Source organism: Antechinus flavipes, chromosome 3 (assembly GCF_016432865.1).
Source record: "Antechinus flavipes isolate AdamAnt ecotype Samford, QLD, Australia chromosome 3, AdamAnt_v2, whole genome shotgun sequence".
In the NCBI taxonomy this organism is placed as follows: domain Eukaryota; kingdom Metazoa; phylum Chordata; class Mammalia; order Dasyuromorphia; family Dasyuridae; genus Antechinus; species Antechinus flavipes.
The window spans coordinates 65,376,636-65,393,096 of record NC_067400.1 but is presented as its reverse complement, the minus strand read 5'-3'; positions in this window follow the sequence as shown (position 1 = coordinate 65,393,096).

The window sequence follows — 16,461 nt, the reverse complement described above, 5'->3', positions numbered from 1 at the left end:
TTATCTTGTGAAACTGCAATTGAAATTTCCTACCTGTGTTATCCCCTCCTGTAGAATGAATCTTTTTTAAAGCAGGATATCTCACTCATCATCATACCTTGGCACAGTGCTTCATTCATTCATCTGTGCAGGTAATACAAACCAACCTCCACTCTTATGGTTTACAAATCTCAGTTCAAAAAAAGGAATCGGAGCAGCTGGGTGGTGCAGTGGATAGAGCATCAATCCTGAAGTCAGGAGGACCTGAGATCAAATCTGGTCTCAGACACTTAACACTTCCTAGCTATGTGATCTTAGGCAAAAAGAAAAAAAGAAAAGAAGAAAGACAGGAAGAAAGAAAATTCCCATCACCATCTCTGTGACATATGCCATTACCACCCCTGAATTGTCACTTTTTTCTTATAGAATGTAAGCTCCTGAGGTCAGAGGTTAGTTTGTTTGCTTGAATTTGTATTCTCAGCACTTAGCATAACACCAAAGACATAAAAGCACTTAATAAATGTTTTTTTACTTATTCATATTTTTCCATAATATGAAATACATATGCATACAATGAATAATTATATTATTTCCATGATATTAGCTATTTATGTATGTAGAACATACATATATAGTATCCTATCATATAAGAATTGTTTATCACTAAATACATAAACATAAATTATTGCTATTAAATTAAAACTAATACTTCATCACTATACCTTCTTCATCTTTTTTGTATCATGGGGATCCTCTTCTCAGAAAAAAAAAATGTGTTTCAATGCATAAAACAAAAATGGCAAAGGGTTTCAAAGGAAACCAATTATGTTGAAATATAGCTATCAAAATATTAATACTCTCTAGTTAAAGATAAAAAATGTGTACATTGAAACAGTAGAAAATACTGAAAACTTCCTTAATGTACAAAGGTACAAAAACAGGAATTTGTTGAGATCACTGGGGATAAGAGCATTTGGGAAGGGTTTCTTAAGATAGGAGGAATTTGAGCTGAACCTTAAAGAGTGAGGAATTACTGGGGAACTGAGGAACAAGAGGAGAATTCTAGGCTGGACAAGCAGTAAGAGCAAATACAGACAGAAATTCTGATGATTGGGTCAAGACCCTTGGGAAATTAGTCTAATTGGAGGGGTGGCTGTGTTGGGCAAACAGTGGGAAAATATGTTGGAGGATGGGCACTCTCCTTCCTGATACTATCCTGGCTCAAGGTGATTCCTCATGCACAGGAAAGACACTTTCAGGAAGCGTCTGGTGGAAAATGAGATTATCAAGAAGCCTCTGGCTCTCTCTGCTGTCTGTAACCATGGCTTCCTGAGTCTACATGTGACCCGAGGCTACACAGATCTCCAGCAGGACCCAGAGAACACAACTCCGGCATTTAAGAATTTGGGGGTTCAAGAGAATATTGTATATGGCAACAATCAGATTACAAGATGATTAATTCTGATGGACATGGTTCTTTTCAACAATGAGGTGATTCAAGCCAGTTCCAATATGTTTGTGATGGAGAGTCATCTGCATCCAGAGAGAGGAATATTGGACCAAAACATAGTAATTTCATTTTTGTTGTTGTTTGCTTGCTTTTTGTTTTCTTTCTCATTTTCCCCTTTTTAATCTGATTTTTATTGTACAGCATGGTAATTGTGGAAATATGTATAAAAGAATTGCATGTGTTTAACATATATTGGATTACTTGCTGTCTAAGGGAAGGGATGGGAGGAAAGGAAGGGAAAAAATTGGAAAACAAGGTTTTGCAAGGGTGACTATTGAAAATTTTCTATGCATATATTTTGAAATTAATTTAAAAAAAAAGAATAAAATGGTTAAAAAAGAATGTGGGGGGTTCCCACTGCTAGGGTAAGAAGGAATGACTTAATTCCATGAAATGTCACAGGATAACTCATTAATGAAATGGAATATTTCCCTGTGGGATCTAAGGCAAATTTCAGCATGAAAGATCAGGCTTCAGGAACAGAGGATTAAACCAGGTCATCTAGTCCAAATCTTTCATTTTGCAGATAAACAGAGACCCAGAGGAGTGATCTACCTAAGATTATTCACGTTCACTTAGATATCAAACAGCAGAACTGATTCCATTGCAAGTCATCTCTCTATTGCAAAACTGCCTCTTGAAGGGGAGTCCCTCGTTCTTGGAATCTCTTTTCTAGAGCAAAAGTTCCTAATTTATTTGTGGGTCATGACCCCATAAGGGATCTCATAACTGAATGTTGGGGTCAAGAAATTATGATTTATTATCAGTGTTTGTTTTGTACACCTATTTAATATATCTTGAGATAGATAAATAGATGATAGATTGATAGATGGATAATCAGGCAAAAAGAGGTTGTGAGTGGAAAAAGTTTACGAAGCCCTATCTAGAGCAGTTATCCTCATGCTGACATGCTCTGAACACTTTCTTTTCATAAGTGAGATGGTCGGGGGTCTTTTTGTTTTGTAGAAGTAAGTAGAAATGCAACTTGGAGAGGCCCCAGGATGAAAATTTTTTTTAGAAACCCAGCTTTAGCTCCTGTCTATCCCACCCCTATGGAGAGCAATCCAGGACAGGCCTGATTTAAGGAAAGAAAATTTTTTTTAGAATAGTTATGCTAAAAGTTTTCCCATGAGAACCTCTGCCCCACTTCTTATTTTGAAAAATAGTGTTACCTCATTCTTGGCTTCAACTAGTGGTCAAGAATGTATTTTTTCTTTCAGAAGAGAAGTAGTAGTCTACAGTACAATATATTACAGAAGTACAGAAAGGGGCATAATTTCTCAGAAAAGGCCAATGCTTTTGTTTTGCCAACTATAGATTACAAAGGGAACACTATAGGAATGGGGGGAGGGTTGCTAGCTATATAATACTTACAAAAAGTAAACATTTAGCACATATTTAATCTATCAGATTGTTTGTCGAATTGGGAAGAGCACAAGTGAGGAAGGGAGGAAGAAAAATTTGGAGTACAAAGTTTCGTAAAAATGAATGTTGAAAACTATATATGTATTTGGAAAAAATAAAATACTATCGAGAAAAAAGTATCTATAAAACTATTTTTAAAGAAAATTATATCAAGTACACACACACACACACACACACACACACACTTTTAATCCAGGTCAGGTCATCATAAAGCACATGAGAAAATAGGAAGGTGGATCCTTTGATTTTTTTCATCATATAGAAACTCAGATTAAATCCCTGCTTTTTCACTTACTTACTGGGTCACTTTGGGTAAATTACCTTTGGGTTTTAGTTTCTTCATCTACAAAATGAGGGATTCTTATGATATCTTTATGATATCTCTAAACCACCTGCTTACCTCCTATAAAGGGATGTTTCCTCCCTTTCCAAATATCCCCCCATATCTTTTCTAGATTTTTTTTCCTCAAAGTCCAGTGAAATTCAGTTCACAGAAAGAGACCTGACTGTTTGCTGTTTATATAATCTTAGCTCTGAGAGGAAGGAGTCAGGAGTGATCACGTGCTCAGGGTCCAGGGTCACTTGCAGCATTGATTAGAATCAGTCATTTCAGCTGAGTCAGGTTTTCAGCAATATCAAATGATCTTACATAGCCTCCACTTACAGTAAAACAAGAAAACAAAAAACAAAAACGTTTCATTTCCTGAACACTTTAGGGAACATGGAGTGTGTTCTGGGTTCTCCCTTCTGACCAGATCTTCCCCTCAGGTTTCAAGGGTACCATGAAGAATTTGAAGTTGTTTTTTCTCTGTTACGTTGGTTATATCTTATCCATTTCTACTCCACCCTGTTGGGTGCCAGGGAAGTATGCTGACCCATTTAGCCCCCTTTACATAAATTAGCTTTTGCAAGGAGATATGTACTTTCAAGTGCAAATGCTTCTCCCCAACCTCTAGAGGTGCATCTGTTTCTGCAGAGAAAGAGCTAAAACTTAGCTCAGTTCCTATATAACACTAGTCCCACCAAGATCATATCCAGATGCTCCATGTCTTTTGGATGATTCTTGTCGCATTACATCTGGTCTGGGGCCTGAGAGACCCCTCCTGAAGGCCACTCCTTTGGGCACTGATGCTAAACTGACTGCAAAACCCAATGCTGGGAATCCCAAAAGCTTGCTCTTTTTAACCTTTGAAAGACACAAGAGCAGAGGCTTCAGTCCCTTCCCCTACAACAGAAAAAAAATATTCATGCAGAGACCAAAGACTATTACTTGGTACCCAATGATCTGGATGGGGAGAAGACCCCAAAGCCTCTCTCCCTTACATCATCAAACCATCAAAGAGAACAGTCAGAAAGGAAGAGTTTAGACTAAGGCTGACTCAGATTGCTTGAAAATATCCACTAGAATTGAAAAAAAAAAACTCTTTTTCCAAACCACATAATTCCCAGAGCAAATCCAATTAAAGAATGTCACACATGTTCCATGGTCTCTCCAAGTTACATGATATTATCATAATTCTTGGAAGGGGAACAGAAGATCAAACACGCATTTATTAAGCATCTCCTGTGGACCACGATCATAAGCAGGCTCCCAAGTCTCTTCATGTGGGAAGACATCATCAGAAGCAGCTGGTAATACAGTGAGTAGAGTGCTGGATCTAGAGTCGGGAAGATGTGAGTCAAATCTGGCTTTATTACTTATTGACTATGTAACTCTGGGAAAATCACATAATTTCTGTTTGCCTCAATTTAATCATCTATAATAATGACACTTACCTCCCAGGATTGTTGTGAGAATGGAATGAAATAATATTTATGAAGCATCTTGTACACAGTAAGGGCTTAATGAATGTTTATTTCCTTATTTTCTTCTATTAGGGATATTCTTTACATGTTTCAGAACCTTTAATTTGTGTAATTTCTTTCCATTAAGTAACCTCATTTCTCCTTGCTCTCTTTGGAAGAACCAAAGTATATTACAGGTACCTCAGGTATCATGGAAGTCCAACCGCTCGTGTTACAGAGAAAGAAACTTGGACTCAGAGTATGGAAGTGACTTAGTTAAGGTCAAGAGCAGCTGGGGCGGCGGGGGGGGGGGGGGTGCAGCAAAAAGAATGACAGACCCCATTTCAGGAAACAGTTTCCTAAGTTCAAATCTAGCCTCAGACACTTACTAGCTGTGTGACTCTGTCTGCCTTAGTTTCCTCATCAGTAAAATGAGTTGGAGAAGGAAATATGGCAAACTACACCAGTATCTTTGCCAAGAAAGCCCCAAATGGGATCATAAGGAGTCAGCTATAATTCAAACGACTGAACAACAACTATCTGAAAAGTTTGACAGAAGCTGTTGAAGGAATCATTCCTACTTGCCAACATTGAATAGAGCTTGAATATGAAACCCTTTGCATACTGAGCTTGGAGGGGAAAAAAATCAGTGACAACAATTCAGTGGAAGGCAAACTAAGGGATCTTCACAATTTCTAGAAATATCAGAAAAGTTACAAAATTTCTGGGGTATCCACAGAGAAGCAGGTCTCATTCACACCGAGTTTTAATTTTGTTCGTAGCAATTTATCTTCACGAATCAGGATCTCTAGCCCTGTTCAGAGTCAAATTTATAGCAAGAAACAAAATAAGAGATATTATATTGGTAGCTTTCCTTTCCTTTCCTTTGTTAGTTGTGATCCTATGTGGAGTTTTCTTGGCAAAGATACTGGAGTGGTTTGCCATTGCCTTCTCCAGCCCATTTTACAGATGAGGAAACTGAGGCAGACAGAGTTAAATGACTTGCCTAGAGTCACATAGCTAGTAAGTGTCTGAAGTCAGATTTGAATTTAAGAAGATGAGTCTACCTGACTTTTTTTTACTGTGATCTGATAAATTGTTAATGGCTTTATGATGCTAAAATTGTTATGTGCTGGGCAAAGTTCTCTCTATGAAAAATTAACTAATCTCTTTATTTCCTTTCTCAAATATATATACATGCACAAAGTTTCTTAAAGATTTTTGAATCTTGGACCCTTCTCTGGCAGTTAGTTGAAGCCCTTCTAAGAATACTTTTGAATGCATAAAATAAAATACATAGGATTATAAAAGAAACTAATTGTATTACAACATAATTATTTATAAAAGCAAGTTTTAGACCCCCAGTTGAGAAACACTTAAAGCCTAGAATGTATTTCCTTTCAGATGGAGTATGGGTATGGGAAGATAGGCTGAATGCCAAGAAGTACAGTTATTAATAAAAGTTTTAAACACCTGTTAGAATTCAAAGCAAATTCTAATATAAAAGGGCTTCCTGAAAGCCCTTCCCCACCCCCATCTGGTCTCCCAAGAAGAAATATTGCTCAGGTTATAATCCAGATTCCTATATCAGCCCCAAATTTTGCTCAGGTTGCAACCACTTTTTCAGGATACACTCCTACCTCTGGATCCTGGACTACTGCTCTTTTGCTGACTGATCATTCATATTCCACTCCCCAATTCTGGGTGCTCTCTAGGACTCTGTCCTGGGTCCTGTTTTAGTCTTTCTCTTGGTGTTTAATTATCATCTCTATGCACATGATTCCCTGGTTTATATATCCAAGTTCACTCTGTCTCTGGGCTTCAGTCCCACATCAATCACCATTTGACTCTTAGTCATTCCAAAACAGTTATCTTGGGACATCTCAATCCCAACATGTCCAAAACATAAATCACTATCTCTTAGTCATTTCAGACACTTTGTAACCCCATTGGGGGCTATCTTGGCAAAGATATTGGATGGTTTGCCGTTTCCTTCTCCAGATCATTTTACAAATGAGGAAACTGAGGCAGACAGAGCTAAAAGACTTGCCCAGGGTCACAGCTAGTAAGTACCTGAGGATATATTTAAACTCAGAAAGATAAGTCTTCCTGACTCCAGGCCCAGCATCCTATTACACCACCTACCAACCCCCTCTTTAAAATTCTCTATTTCAGTCCAAGGCACCACATTATTCCCAGCCTCCCAGGTTCACAACCCATCGCCAAATCTTGCTATTTCTATCTTTACAATATCTATAACATCTCTCATATTTGATCCGTTTTTATTTATTCAGCAACCACATTAGTTCAGGCTCTCATCTCTCACCTGGACTATTGCAATATCTTCTTCCTACTTCAAGTGCTACCCACAACAGTCTACTCCAGGGGTCCTCAAACTATGGCTGCGGGCCAGATGTGGCAGCTGAGGACTTTTATCCCCCTCCCCCAGGGCTATGAAGTTTCTTTATTTAAAAGCCCACAAAACAAAGTTTTTGTTTTTACTAGAGTCCAGCCCTCCAGCAGTCTGAGGGACAGTGAACTGGCCCCCAATTTAAAAAGTTTGAGGACCTCTAGAACACTGCTGCAAAAGTGATTTTCCTTAAAGGCAGAACTAACCCTGTCACTCTACCATTCAAAAAAAAACCCTCCAGTTGTTCCCTACTAACCATAGGGTAACCTTGTCTCCTCCTGTATCTCTCCATCAGGAAGTGGGTAGCAGATGGAGATGCCCCCAAAAAACAAAAGTTTTCATTGCATTTATTGGAGTTCTTATGTCTTTCAGCTAGGTGATAGAGTGGGTACAGAGCTGTAGCTGAAGTTAGAAAGACATTTACTTGCTATGAGATCCTGGGTAGCTCTGTCTCAGTTTCCTTGCTATAAAATGGAGATATAGTACCTACCTCACAAGACCAATGTGGTTAAAATGAAACAATATCTGTAAAGGACTTTACAAATATGAGAGCTTCATATATAAATGCTGTTGCTTCTCCTCCTATCATCAGTATTAATTTATTGATTATTATCCCTTCACTTTACACTTGGGTTCTCAGAATCCCAAATACAAGCTAGTAAGGGGTAGCTATTTAACATTGGGGATGATCATCCACAACCAATTCAAACATGAAGAGACCAGGACATTTTTTTAAGATACTGCAAATTCTATATGAGTGCAAGTTTTCATCAAACTATTGTGATCTTTGGCTAAATAAAGAAAGTCAATACTTTATCTGAGGCAGACCATTTCCAGTATATTGCATGCACTTCACAGCACCATAATATTGATAAGCTAAAACATGATGTCATATGAGGAATTAAAAGGCCACTAGGTGGCAACACCGGATAAGAGTGATGGACTTAGAATCGGCAAGACCCTTCTGACTGAGTTCAATTTGGTCTCAGACTTGCTAGCGGTGTGACTGTGGGCAAGTTATCCACCCTGTTTACCTCAGTTTCCTCATCTGTAAAATGGGCTGGAGAAGGAAATGGCCAACCTCTCCAGTATCTCTCCAAGAAAACCCCAAAGAGGTCACGAAGATTCAGAAAAGACTAAACAAATGGAGAGCTGGGAAAAGAGAGAACCAGGAGAAAGAGAGCTGTCTTCTAGGTCTTGAAGGATTATCTGATAGAAGAGAGATCAAGGTTGTCCTGCTTGGACCTGGAAAACAGAAATAAGAGTGGAAGGTTTCTGCTCAGTGTAAAAACAAATTTCTTAACAATTAGAGCTGTACAAAAAATGGAAGGCATGTCCCTGGAAGGGACGGGCTCTCCCTCACTGGAGGTCTTCAAGCAAAGCTTTGATTAGTACGGATGGGTTTGCAGAAAAGAGCAGTATTCATTTAAAGCAGAAAAGAATACTTCACATTTTCTTTATGTTATGGACCCCTCTGGTCTTCCACTAAAACCTATAGAATCCTTCTCTGAAGAATAAGTTTCTATCATTGAAGGAATGGCTAAATTTCAATTATAGGTTAATAAACTAATAACAAATAATGATAAAATAAAAAATAAAGATGTAATGTTGTGTGTGTGTGTGTGTGTGTGTGTGTGTGTGCGTGTTTTCCATCCAAGATCATGGATACCACATACGGGACACCTAACGAAGAGAAGAAAGTAGGCAGTTGCTAAAGTCCTTTCTAATCCTTTCATTCAGTCAGTCATTTATTCAAAAAACATTTATTAATTGCCTATAGTGTCATAAGCCATGAATAAAATGAAAAAGAGACACAAAGATAGGAACTGGAATATTCCATATGGGTAGTAAAAAGGAAGCCAGTCTGGAGTGTAGAATACATGAGAGAAACATAGAAAGATAAGATAAACCCTGATTGTAAGGTGCTTTAAATGCCGGAGTAGTTTGTATTATATTCTAGTAGTGAGTAATAGTGGGTGAATTCAATTTCTTGAGCAGAGGAGTGATGTGATCACATTTGTAGCTTAAGAATAACATCATGGTCATTAATTGTGGAATGACTAAGTTATGGTATATGAATGTAATGGGATAGTCCTTCCATAATGACTAAGTTATAGTACATGAATGTAATTGGGATATTATTGTTCTATAAGAAATGATGAACAGGTTTATTTCAGAAAAGTCTGGAAAGACTTATATGAACTGCTGCTAAGTGAACTGAGTAGAACCAATAGGACATTGTACGCAGCAACAAGATTATATGATGATCAACAGTGCTGGATTTGGCTCTTCTCAACAATGCAGTGATTTAGAGCAATTCCAATAGAGAATTGGGATAGTAAATCTCCTCCACATTCAGAAAGAGAACCAAAGAGATGAATATTGATTGAAGCCTAGCATTTTCACCTTTTTGTTTATGTTTGTTTTTTCTTTCTTATGGTCTTTTTCCCCTTTGGGTCTGATTTTTCTTGCACAACATGACAAAAATGGAAATACGTTTAAAAGAATTGCACATATTTAACCTATATCAGATTACTTTCTGTCTTGGGAAGGGGGAGAGAAGGGAAGAGGGAGAAAAATTTGGAACATAAAGTCTTATAAAAATGAATATTGAAAAGACAATTAGATGGCACAGTATTCAGATCACTGGCCCTGGAGTCAAGAGGACCTAAGTTCAAATTTGCCCTTCCTAGCTGTGTGACCGTGGGAAAGTCACTTAATCCTAACTGCTTCAAAAAAGAAATGAATGTTGAAAACTATCTTTACATTTATTTATATCCAATAGAAAGTTGATAATACAACTCAGAAGAGACTAGGTTTATAGAGAGAGAGAGATCTAGGAGTCATCTGCATTGAGATGATCATTGAATCTATAAGAGCTTATGAGAAATATCTAAGGAGAAGTAGACGAGTCTCAAGGGACATCCATAATTAAAGAGAGGGATATGGATGATGATCCAGCAGAAGAGACTTAGGAGAAGCCAGACAGGTAAGAGGGAAGCTAAAAGAGCAGCTTCATAGAAACTTATTGGGTGGGGGGGAGGAAGGGGGGAGAATATCCAACTTAAAATGCTGCATAACAGTCCAGTAGAATGAAGGCTGAGAAAAGATCATCAGATAGGTCAACTAATCTTTGTAACTCCCAAGTTGAGAGGTCTTTAGGCAAAGGGCTCCCTAGACAGATATATTCCCAATAGCCTTTGGACGTTCTCCATTTGGCCAGGAGACCATGACTGATGATGTCAATGGGAGAGGAGGGTCCTCCCCTTTTCTTGGACTTTTAATAAGCAAAAAAAAAAATCTTCCTCCAAATGTCCATTACTAAATTTCTATCAGCGCTAAATTAAATGCCTTTCTTGAGCCTCTGGAAAGCTGATCTTGCTTAGGTGAGCACAGACCTATTTCATAAATCTGACAGAGAATGAAATTCCTGTCTTGGACAGGAGAGGGAGGTATAAATTAACAATAACCGTCTTTTCCCCGGTGAAATCTTAGCTATTTGGAAGGAAATATTAATTTTAAAAAGAGAGAGACAGAGATACCTCAATCTCTCTTATTTGCCTGTTCCCATGACACACCCTTCACTGTCAGAAAAAATTTTAAGATGCCCGACCCTCTTGCTTCCTGTGTGGTTTCCAGTTTATTCCTTCTTAATAAAATTTTCATTAAAAAGAACTGCAGAGGGACAGCTAAGTAGTTCAGTGGATAGAGCACCAGCCCCGAAGTTAGGAGGACCTAAGTTCAAATTTGGCCTCAGACACTTAACATTTCCTGATTGTGTGACCCTGGGCAAGTCACTTAACCCCAATTGCCTCAGCCCAAAAACAAACAAACAAACAAACAAAAAAAAATACTGCAGAGGTATTCTAGTCTCTTGGAGCTCTTCTCCCAGAGGAGAATGAGATCAACTCCTGAGTGATTAAAAAACTGTTCACTAGATTAAAAACCAGAAGAAAGAGAACACTCCAGGGGAAAGTTCTATCTCCCTTCTAGTGGCTATGTGAGTAAAAAAAAAAAAAAAAAAAAAAGACATTATATGCAGTTTTCCACTGCATGACCCCTTACCTCTAAAAAGAAATTGAGAAATATATTTTCTTATATTTCCTCTTTAAAACCAATCTTGGTCATTATAATTTTGTAGCATTTAATTTTGACATTCTTTCTATGTGCATTATTATATGTATTGTGCATGTTTTTCCCCTAATTCTGCTTATTTTACTTTGAATTAGTTCATGAAGGAACTAACTTTTTAGGACAAAAATGTGATTAAACTTCTCTCTGATCCAATATGTCTTCTTTTGATAGGTTTTATTCTGTCTCATTCAATATAGCACTTATCAATACAGCATTACAAGATGTCATATTTATGTACAGTATTAAACAGTGAATACAAAAATTAAAAAAAAATGAATGTTGTTCCTTCCTTTAAGAAGCTTGCTATCTGGTAGAGGAGGTAAGGCATGTGTATAAACAACTACAAGTACAATATACTAAAGAACATACTAAGTTATTACGGTAGCATATACAGTAGTATGAGAGATTGAAACAAAGAAAAATCATTTCTATTTGGGAGACAGGGAACTGGAGAAAGTCAGGGATGTGTAATTCCTAAACTGAGAAGCTTAGAGAAGGGTGCTCTGATAAGACAAAGTTACAGAAATGATGGACATGGAAGAATCTATTCCATGTTTGGGATTGGGATTTAGGGATATTTATGAATGTATGGGGTAGAAGAAGAAAGATAATTTAGGAAAGAAGCTACTTAGATCAAATATAATGAGAGGGCTTATGGCAAAACAAAGTGACAAAAAAATCTCAAAGGGCCTTGTATTTTATTGTATAGACAATGATGAGTCACTAAAAAATTTTAAACAAGTAAATAATATGGTCAGATCTGTACCATCTGTATTTAATTAGTAAGGCTGCTTTTATAGTTAAGGGAAGAAGGCATTGGAGAAAGCCAATTCGTAAGTAATCAATAAATAAGTAGTCAAAGGATATGAAAAGTTTTTTAAAGAATTTCAAACTATTAATGGCTACATGAAAAATGTTCCAAGTAACAAATAATAAAAGAAATTAAAGTTAAAATAACCATGAGTTTTTACATCACATCCAAAAAATTGGCAAAGATGAAAAAAACAATTAGTCAATACTGAAGAGGCTATGGGAAGATATTCTTTTTGTATCAAAGAACTGGAAACAAAGGGATTATTCATCAACTAAGAATGATTGAACAAATTGTGCTGTATGAATATAATGCAATGGTATTATGCTATAAGAAATGATAAACGTGAGAAATTCAGAGAATCATGGAAAAAACTCATATGAACTGATACAGACTAAAGTGAGCAAAACCAGGAGAACAATATACACAAAAACTACAGTAAAATAAATGAAAAACAAATTTAAAAGAAGATATATTCTATATATCTTTCGTGATGCAGTTTGGTGTCTGAGACAGGTAAATAGTTTGGAAATTATACAGATGAAATATACCATCTGATATAATCACTGTGTTGGATTTTTTTTTCTTTTTTTAACAAAGGAAGTTTTGGTACTTAAGGGAAAGGAAATGATATATCCATAATTGACTGGGGGGAGGAGAGTCATCAATAAAGCTTTTTTTAAAAGAGTGGAAAAGGACATAATGGAGGCAAGGAATTCAATTAGAAGTCTATTATATATTCCAGGAGAGATATAATGAATTCTCATGAATGGAGGTAGCAGAAACAAAGGGCTAAGGGGTTTAGTAGGAGAAAGGGGAAGAGGAAAAAAGGTGATGGTATCTGTTGGACACAATGAGTTAGAGTATCTGCTATTGAAGATGTCCAAGAGGCAATGAGAAATCCAAGTCTGGCACTCAGGAGAAAAATTGAGGTGGAGTTATAGATTTGAAAGTCATCTGCAGATAATAAGATAGGTTAAGTCACTGATCACTGAATCTACTGGAGTACTACTTAATAATATTTATTGAATTAAATCAATAGATAGTCACTTATTCAATAAGAATTGGTTAAAAACTTATGTGTTAGAAACTGGCTAAGCACCAAGGATACAAATAAAGGCAAAAACAGTTTTTGATCTCAAGGAGTTCACATACTTTTTCCAAATTCCTCCAAAAATAAAATAATAGCTTGAAAGACAGCAAGGTCAAAGAAACATTATTTTAGGATTTGGATGACCTTAGTAGAATTGTAGGCAGAAGCAAAAGAATGAAAATAGGGATGGGGAAAGACACAGAGGCAAAAACAGTGACAAAAATAGACAAAGAGACAGAGAGGGACAGAATGATTGATAGAACAAGTTCTGTGGAAGAGAATAAAATCAAGGACAAAACTGAAAGAATAGAAATGAAGGCCTTTCTCATCCTCTGAAATGAAAGGGAAGGAGTCGAAAATGAGACATGGTCTAAAGAGTTTGGGAAGCATAGATAAGGGGAGATGAAAGAAGTCATTTGGGAATACCACAGTCTCATGAAAATGTAAGGCCAGATAGTCACTGAGGGAAAGAGGGGATGGGGTTGGAAATGGAGGTCTGAGAAGAAAAGATGGAAGGGGATATAATAAATAAGGAGTTAATAGGAAACAAATAAATGAGAGAACTAATTGCTATCTGCCTCTTTTCCCTTCCTTAATTGACAAAGGCTCCCCCTAAACACTAAGTATAGAAAGTCTGTGTCCTGATATCCCTGAGAACCTTCTGTGATGTCCTTGGGAATCTCTCTGGGCATCAGGTGTGGGAATGGCAAGGAAGGAAGAAAGTAGACTAAGATACATTTCATCATGCATGCCTGTCTGTTGGACTGGGCTGGAAAAGAGGTCATTCTACATAGAAATTAGGGAGAACTTAAACTGCCTGAGTAGGTAGAAAGCTAGTCTTTGAATCAGGAAGACTTGGGTTTAAATCTTGAATCAGACATATATTAGCTGTGTGACCCTCAAAGTACATTATTTTTCCTCTTCTGTAAAATGGTAATAATAATAATAATAATAATCACACCTATATCCCAAGATTGTTGTGAGAATCAAATGAAATAAGGTCTGGAAAGTTCTTTGCAAACTCAAAACCTATACAAATACCAGCTATTACTATCATGTTCTATGGAAATACTAACAAAGAAAAACTCAAGAGAATCTATGTTGGCTTCCTTTCCCCTCCCCCTAACCTTCCCCTTAGTCCACACAATCTCTTTTCCCACTCTCTTACCCCAAAAAGATATCAAGCTAAGGTGTTCATGAGTGTCCTCAGGACCATTCTCCAAAATCGGTCACATATAGTGACGTGGCCAAAAGAATATTGGACTGGAAATCAATGAACCAGGTTCTGGAGTCAAAAGACATGGATTTAAATCTTGCCTTTGATGTTTAATACTTGTGTGGTCTCAGGCAAGCCTTAGTTTTCTCATTGGTGAATGAGGTCAGCCAACAGTCTCTGACACACCTTCTAGATTTAGATCAATGATTTTAAGCCGTGGGGTTTAGTCCCAGTTCTGCCCCTTATTAATTTACACTGTGATCTTGGGTAAGTAATTTGCCTTTCCTAGAAATGGTTTTTGTTTTTGTTTTGTTTTCTTTTCATTTCAGAAGTCTTCTATTCTTTATACATAAAGAGGATGAGGCTCTAGAAAAGGGATAATTAACAGGTCCCTATCTGCCCCTTTCTCCTTCCTTTAATTGCTATGGGCTTCCCCTAAACACTAAACATAGGAAGTCTGATATCCTGATATCCCTGGGGATCTTCTGTGATATCCTTAGAAGCCTTTTCTGGGTCCAGATGTGCAAATGGGAAGAAAAGAAGGAGGTAGATTAAGACATCTTCCAGCATGCATGCTGAGGGAATGATCCCTCCATTAAATTAGAGGTTTAGATCTTCATCATCCCCAACATACTTATGCTGATTCACCTCTCCCTCACTTTCCAGCTATCCTACTATTCTATTTAAAAGCATCCATCCCTTCTCCTTGTCCCTGTGGTCCCAATATCCTGAACAAGCCACAAACCACATATCTAAGATTGAATGTGTCTGTCAAATTGCTCGAATGATAAAATGGTCCATTTGGAATCTGGCAGGGGGTTAAGTTGGGGTCTAACTCCCTGCCTTCCTTTCTCAGATCCCTCAGGGAATCTAACCACTTTGGGGAGTCAGGGAAGGGAGCAAGGGCAGGGGCACAGGGCTCAGACATCAGACATCCTGTCCCGATATCCCCTTTTAAATCTCCTAAAAGCCCAAGGCAGCCGGGCAGCCTTCCCCAAGCACTGTGGTCGGGAAATGGGCGCCGAGCAGATGGATATCAGTTAGGGAGCTTGTTTTCTTCTACAACTTCCGGCTGCCCAGCTCTCCTCCAGAGTTTTCAAAAGCTGGGGGAGGAAGGAAAAGAGGGAGGGAGCATGGAGCATGAAGGACTTGAGAGCTTTCATCCATCTCCAAAGCCCAACCCTTAACAGTTATGGCTAGTTTTCTGAATTATCAGTCATGGTGGGAAAAGGGTAGATCTATCCGCAACAATAGCATCTTCAGACTGGGGTGGTAAGATGTCCTCAATGTACTTACTCACTCAAATCCTGGGATGAAGAGCAAAACTCCATGAATAGCTGTATGCTGAGAGGTCTAATCGTCCCCAAATGCAGACATCCCTGACCCAAACTCATCTATTCTGCTTGAACACTTCTAGAAATGGAAAACTCCCTACCTTTTTTACATTGAATTGTACTGTATTGCCAACCCTTGCCTCTAGGTATCTCTCTAAAGTAACAGATTTTATCTTCTCTGTGACATAATTGAAAACTGTAATTCTGTCTTTGTTTTGTCTTTTCCAGGCCAAATATTGCTGGCTTATTCAATTGTTCCTCATGTGACACGATTTCCAGACATGTCATTAACTCTGGAATGTGTCCTCTAGATATTTGTCAAAGTCCACTTTAAAATGTTACCCCCAAAAGTGAACCCAAAAAACGAACTTCTCTAGGAGTATTCTGATCAGTTATGCTCTTTGAACATATTTTGATGGATAATGAATCTAATATTGGATTTGCTTTTTTAAAAGAGGTATCTTATGTACCTGCTCAACTGAAACTCTCTATCCCAGTGGTATTAAACAAACAGAAATGGGGACCACTGTGCCATACGAAAGGATCTCTGCAGACTGCATATTGGCTTAGATCTGAAAACCACTTGAAATCACATGATTAGTCCTGGAAGAAATCTCAGAATTCATCTATTTCAACACCTTCAGTTTACAGATGAGTAAACTCATGCCTCGGGCAGTAATGAGACCCCCAAGGCCACCCAGTTGGTATCAGAAACAGAACAAGAATTCTGCTCTCTTATACCCTGCCATCTCCTCCCTTGGGGC